Genomic DNA, 6969 nt, shown 5'->3' with positions numbered 1-6969 from the left:
TCACTCAGAGACATTTTTTCACTTGCTTGAGAATGGGAGTCAGAGAAAGCATAGACACATAGAAAACTCATTTGGACATTTATTGAAACCACCTCCAAGTTCATTTGGTCAGGTTCAAGTTTTTAAATACCCCTGCTTGTCTTCTGGCTGCTGAGCAGTGGAAAGGGGACAAGCTGAGTGGAGGGACAGTGAGAGGTCTGGGGGGCCAGCTCCAGCCTGGAGGAAGGGCCCCTTGTAAAGCCTGGGCTGGAGGGAGGTTGGCAGGGCAGGGCCCAAGGCTGGGCTCCAGTTTCCCTGAGCCTGCCAGGGTGCCCAGCCGGGAGTTTCTTTCTGTTTGTGCCCACCCTGGTGAGCTGAAGATAAGGGGAAACCTGCTGGGAAAAGTGGCTTCGGAGAGCTGAAGTGAGAGGGACCGGAAGTGTTGCTTTCCTTCTAAGAACCTTTGCTTCCTTCGGCCTCGGCCTCTGCCTGGGTTGGCACAGGGTTGCTTTCTTCAGAGATGCAGCTGTGCTGTTCAGCCCCTCCTTAGGTTCTGCCAAGGCAAGGCCTGGGTGTCCAGAGTGGGCATGGGAATCATTCATCCACCCCACCTCTCAGTGCCATGGGCCAGTCTGGGCCTCACAGCCCACAGTGAGGCATGGGTTTGCATTTTACAGTCACTTGCAATGACTGTGCTTTTTTCCAGTTCACGAGAGCAAATGTAGAGGTGTTCTGGGAATCCCGTCTTCACCCTCCTGCATCTGAGGCTGGTGAGCAGCTGAGAGAAGGAGAAATGAGAAGCCAGCTGGTCAATGGCCTGACTCCTCCGCCCCTGCTTAATAATGGGTTGGCCATACAGCTAATCCCATTTTCTCAACAGCCCTATGACATGAGGGAGGAGGAGGTAGTTGTGGAAACCACATGCCCTAGATCCTAGTGGTGCTCCAGCAGCCTGGGAGCAAGGTTGCCCTGGGACATCCCTGGGGAACTATTGACTTCTCTCCCTGATCTTTTGCTTTTTTGACCCCTGTAATACTTTCATCATTTTTACTATGGCTAAGCGAGATTCCAAGTTGGGCTGGTCACTCTGCCCAGAGAATACAGGTTCTGTGCAATAAAATGCTCTATAAATCCAAGGCATTATGAAATTTACTTCTACTATAAGGCTTTTATACTCGCATCCAATAAGTCTGTGTCCCCTAGCTAAGGGATGAAGCCAGCCAGCTATCACATGAGCTCACTGTTCTTGAATAGACTCAAGGCTTTGTTCAAAGCTTTTCAGATGGATTCATTTAAAACTGCAGCTTCCCTGACACTTTAAAAAATTCACCCTATCCATCAGCCTGGTACTGTTGAGTATATTACCATTACACGTAGAGGCATAGACTGTAACTCCCAGTGTAGAGAACAAAACTTTACATTGAGTAATTGCAGGAAACTTGACTGCAATTCACTAAGAATGTGTTTTGATGAATAAGGGAAAAAAATTTTCAAAAAATAGGTCAGGGCGCTTTTAGGGAGCCCAAAAAACCTGCAAGGATTCTCTGCAGGTATAATGATTGGGCAGTCCATCCAGCCTCCCACCTCTGTCTCCTTCCCTTGTATTTCTTTTCCAGGCTGCTGTCTGTGACAGCTCAGGAAGGGGCCCCAGGCAGCTCTCCTCTGAATTCTTCCCCTTGACATCTCTCTGCCTTCTTCGCACTGCAAATCAGCCTCACTAGCACCTCAGCTTCTAATTTTAGCTGCTGTTTTGCATTCTGTGTAGCATACAAGGAAATGTAATGCGGAATTTAGACAGGAGAAAAGGCAGGCTGCTTGCTTCCTGACAAATTGTCAGGGACCCATATCTGATGGTTGAATTCTGATAGCAATCAGAACAACAGGGAACAGAATGGTTGTGTCCTCATCTGCATTAGAGATCAGTCTCTTTTTCAGAGTTCCATGAGCTAGAACCTTTCTGTCCTTTTCCCTCTGCACTGATGGCTGGTTGCATGGTTTCGGAAACCACTAGATTTAACTCCTGGTTTGGGGAAGATTCAACTTGACACTGAGAGGGAGTTTGTGCGTGTGTGTGTGTTTGGGTGGCAGGGAGGATTGCTTTACAAAAGAATCCTGAACTAAATTCAATAGTCTGTCCACTAGAAGCAGAGGACCATAGTGTATACGCTTTATCATGTGAAACTTCTTCCTGGGTGTCTTTTTTTTTTTTTTTTTTTGAGACAGGGTCTTGCTCCATTGCCCAGGGTGTAGTGAAATGGTGTGAACACAGCTCACTGCAGCCTTGACCTCCTGAGCTCAAGCAATGCTCCCAACTCAGCCTCTTAAGTAGCTGGAATTACAGGTGCACACCACTTCTCCTGGCTAATTTTTAGAATATTTGTAGAGGCTAAGTCCCAGTATGTTGCTCAGGCTGTTCTTGAACTCCTGGGCTCAAGCAGTCCTTCACCTTGACCTCCCAAAGTGCTGGGATTACAGGCATGAGCCACCATGCCCAGCCCTGGGTGTCTTTTAAAAGACAGGGCAAAATTTTGAGAGTAGACTAGATCGGTGCTACCCAAAGTGTGGCAGCATCAGCAACAATTAGAAGCTTGTTAGAAATTCAGTCTTCTCAGGGGTGGGGTTGCTACACATTTCATTAGTGAGACAAAACAAAAAATTCCAAACAAACCAACCTTTGTTATTATGAAATATAACACACAGAAAACTGCATAGATGCATTATATAAAGGGAATCTTATAAAACCAAATGAATTATAATAAAAGGAACCCTGTGTCATTTCCACCCATGTTAAGAAATAGAACATTGCTAGCACCTCAGTAGACCCTTGCCCAGTGGAATTCCAACTCCCTTCCCTACCCCAAAGGTAATCACTCTCCTGGCTTCTGTGCTTTTTTCTTTTTTATATTTTTACCATCAAAGAATGCATCCCTGCACAGCACAGAGTAGTTTGCCTGTTGACCTTTATCTGAATGAAATCATGAAGTACGTACTTCTTTGTGTCTGGTTTCTTTTGCATATTTTATCTGTGAGATTTCATGAAGCTTTTAACACAGCAATTCTTGCCCCTTCTAGAGCTGCCACGCCCTCTCATTGTTTAGATCCATAGCAACCCCTCAGAAAAGCATAGATTCTCCTTTAAAATTACAGCAAGTTAAAATTAATTTGATCGATGAGGATTTCATTGTGCTCCCTGAGCCAGGTGTTATTCCCTGGGGTGCTGCTGAGCCAGGATTGGGACTTGCTGCCCCAGGGCTGTGTCTTCTCTGTTCCAGGACGAGCTTGAGGTGATGGTTAGGAGGCCCTTCAGGAAGGTGCTGCTCACTGAAGGAAATGCTGGAAGCTGTGAGCTTTCAGGAGCCTCAAAACCCAATACTCAACCAGTGTGTGACATTGGATCAGGTCCGAGATGACCCAGGGCTATTTCAAGGTTTCACATGTCTGTCTTTATGCTTTTTTTCATTGAAGTTTTCTGATCCATGACATAAGAAACAGCTATCCGGTCGGGTGCAGTGGCTCACACCTGTAATCACCAGTCAAGGCAGGTGGATCACTTGGGGTCAGGAGTTCGAGACCGGCCTAACCAACAGGATGAAACCCTATCTCTACTAAAAATACAAAAATCAGCTGGGCATGGTGGCAAATACCTGTAGTCCCAGCTACTTGGAAGGCTGCAGCAGGAGAATTGCTTGAACCCAAGAGGTGGAGGTTGCAGAGAGCTGAGATTGTACCACCGCACTCCAGCCTGGGTGACACAGCAAGACTCCTTCTCGGAAAAAAAAAAAAAAGAAAAGAAAGAAAAAGATACAGCTATGCATAAGGGAGAGTGCTGGGAAGTATAGAAGAGATGAGACATCTAAGGTGCAGTTATTGACCAGTCTTTTCGCCTAGAATCTTGCTCCCTACAGAGGTTAAGGGCATGGCCTTTGAGTCAGACCAGCCTGGATTCTGGTCCTGCCTCTGCCACTCATCAGCCATGTGACTGTAAGTTCATCCTCATCTTAGAATGGAGATTATAATAATAGTACATACCTCATGGGGCTATTTTGATGATTAATTAAGAAATGCTTGGAAAGTGCTTAGCTTAGCATCTGACTAATAATTCCAGCTAACAGTGAATGCTTCCAATGTATTAGCTACTGGAATCCTATATGATTGATTCTGTTGTTATCCTCAATTTCAGATGAGGACACTGAGGCTCAGAGAGGTTAAGAAACTTGCCCAGGATCCCATGGCTAATATGTGATATGGAGACATTTTAACACTCTTAACCACTGTGTTGTGTATCTATTTTTATCATCATTTTATGTCAAGGCTTTGATATTCTTGATATATTTCTCCCATTATCTGTTTCAAACCTCTGACATGGCTTCTAGCACAGCCAGAGTCTTATCAGCTGCTGGTCTAGGATCAGCCTGATGAAACAATTAGAAATGAGGCCCCAGCAGTGACTCATGCCTGTAATCCTAGCACTTTGGGAGTCCAGGCAGGAGGATAGCTTGAGGCCAGGAGTTTGAGACCCGCCTGGGCAACAAAGTGAGACCCAATCTCAAAAAAAAAAAAAAAAAGAGACTAGTCCCCATCTCCTTGTTATATGATCCTCTTTTGGGGTTGTCTCTCACAATAGAAGCTAATGGCCACAACAGTAGCCATGTTGAATGCACCCAGAGGGTCTTACCTGTCACTTTACAAAGCACTAGCTTACCCTGAAGCCTTGAATCACACTGAGCTGGGATTCTGCAGCACTGAGTCATCAAAATGTTTCAAGGGTTAGAAGATGGTCCTAAGAGGATGGCATAAAGGAACTGTGAGGAGGAGGTAGTGGTTTTGTAGCAGCACATTGGTGACTTTAACTTTGAGCCAGACGTACAAGTTGCTGGATTTCCCTGCCCATATATGGTAAGAGGAGAAGCAATGTACAGAAAGGATGAGCTAGACAGAATGCTTTTCTTCTGTCAGTGACAAAAACATAGTGCCCCGGAATAGAATACTGAGGGGCTATTGGGAGCAGACTGTGCTTTCTTGGGCAGTAGCATTAGTAGCTTAAGATGGGGGTGGACCCCAGCCTTCTTTTCTCATGATTTTGTGATAGATGGGCCCAATGTAATCTCAGAAGTTCTTATAAGAGAATGAGAGAAGCAGGAGAGTCAGTTTCATAGTGATGTAATGTGAGAAAGACTCAATCAGCTATTGCTGGCTTTGAAGATGAAGGTTGGGGACCAGGAGTCAAGGAAAATGGGAGCTTTTAGAAGCCAGAAAAGGCATGGAAACAGATTGTCCTCTAGTCCTTCTAGAAAGGAATATGGACCTTCTGACATCTTGATTTTAGCCTAGTAAGATTCATGTCAGACTTCTGACCTACAGAGCTGATAAGATAATAAATGTGTGTTGTTTTAAGCCACTAATTTGTAGTAATTCATTATATAAACCATAGAAAGCTGATATGCACCATTTAACCCATATACCAAGAATATAATTTGGAAAATCAAATTGTCTGAAGGGAGTTGTTTTTATATTCTTTCCCAGCTGTGACTTCTATATCCCAAGTGCATGAAACCTGTAAGCCGACATGCATGTGCTGGTGTGGCATCTACAGTGGTAACAGTTAATAAATACTTCTATCTCTTAAGTCATCTTTAAGCTGATGCACCCTCTAGTGAACCTGGGATTGACAAGGGGAGATGAATGGGGGTGGCTATTCTTCATGCTATTGCCACCCCTGAGCCTTTGCACCCACGGAAGCTTTAGAGGAGGAACGTGCCTTTTCAAAGGCAGTCCAGAGAATGGGTGTACTAACTTTCTATGGTTTTCTGGAGTTATTTATTTATTTAGAGACAGAGTCTCACTGTGTCACCCAGCCTGGAGTGCAGTGGTGCAATCTTGGCTCACTGCAACCTCCACCTCCTGGGTTCAAGTGATTCTCCTGCCTCAGCCTCCCAAGTAGCTGGGATTACAGGCGTGCATCACCACACCTGTCTAATTTTTGTATTTTTGGTAGAGACAGGGTTTCACTATGTCAGCCAGGCTGTTCTTGAACTCCTGACCTCAAGTAATCCACCCACCTCGGCCTCCCAAAGTGCTGGGATTACAGGCGTGAGCCACCACCCCTGGCCTGGAGTTAATCAGGAGACATCAACCATGACCTGGACTTTGGAGCCTCCTTGTTCCCTTCCAGCTCCATCCCCTGCATAGAGAAATGAGTTTCTCCTTTGCTGACTCACGTTTCAAACTGCAAAGTGGAGCTGCAGACTAATTCACAAAAGAGGGAGGTGGGACAAATCAACACTTGGTGCAAAGATGCACCAAGTCCCAGAATGAAAAAGCGACCTGGTAAAATGTTCTAAGTGTGCCTGTCTTATCATAGACTAATGTATAATAGTCGTCTATATTATTATTCCAAATAGTCTATATTATTATTCCAGCAGACGATTCTAAACTGCTGACTGGGAAAATATAAATCTAGCTATATCTTCCGATAAATTGTATATTTAGCATTTTAAGATGAAAACAAAACTTTCAACAAGTACAAAGAAAATCAAGCTTTGAAAAATGCATGGTTTCCAAAGCACATTTGTGAGGCCATTTCAGGGAGCAACAGGCTCAGCATGGATGTTTCTTTCACAGCCCAGTTTAGTTGTGTGGGACCCAGGTTCAGAAGCAGTTGGTATTCTGTTTTTGGCCAGAGGGGGGTGGCCAAGAACACTCCCAAGAGCAGCGAAGGGCCTATGTTTGGCACCAGACTTTTAGACAGGTGGTTCCTTAGCCTTCTGATCCTGGACTGGCCAGTCGTGGTCTCCAGTCACTTTGGACTGGGGGTCACCTCTCCCTCACCTCTACAAGAGTAATAGGTGCTTCTAGCAACTCTTGGGTAGGGCAGAGTTGGGATGATGTGGGTTGTAAACCAGGCAGATAGAGCAAATTTACCTACACTGGACTGCATGGACCCTACAGGTCCGGGGTGAAAGGTCACCTGCGGGACGGAAATCCATAGTA

The 6969-nt window shown here is 45.2% G+C and overlaps 1 long non-coding RNA gene across 3 annotated transcripts in view; it reads right to left on the bottom strand.

The window, feature by feature from the left end:
* Positions 1-673: 673 nt before the first annotated feature.
* Positions 674-6969, bottom strand: part of LOC103876956 — an 80457-nt gene continuing 74161 nt past the window's right edge. For 2 of the 3 annotated variants that reach the window (XR_004178255.1, XR_004178254.1), the window contains 2 exons: positions 4682-4759; positions 674-757 (listed from right to left, as the gene is read on the bottom strand). This is a non-coding gene — a long non-coding RNA (uncharacterized LOC103876956). The remainder of the gene's footprint in view (positions 758-4681; positions 4760-6969) is intronic. The other variant, XR_004178253.1, reaches the window with a different exon arrangement.

This window comes from Papio anubis, chromosome 14, assembly GCF_008728515.1.
Source record: "Papio anubis isolate 15944 chromosome 14, Panubis1.0, whole genome shotgun sequence".
NCBI lineage: Eukaryota > Metazoa > Chordata > Mammalia > Primates > Cercopithecidae > Papio > Papio anubis.
Note: the sequence above shows the minus strand (reverse complement) of the source record. Positions and strands in the feature narration are given on the sequence as shown.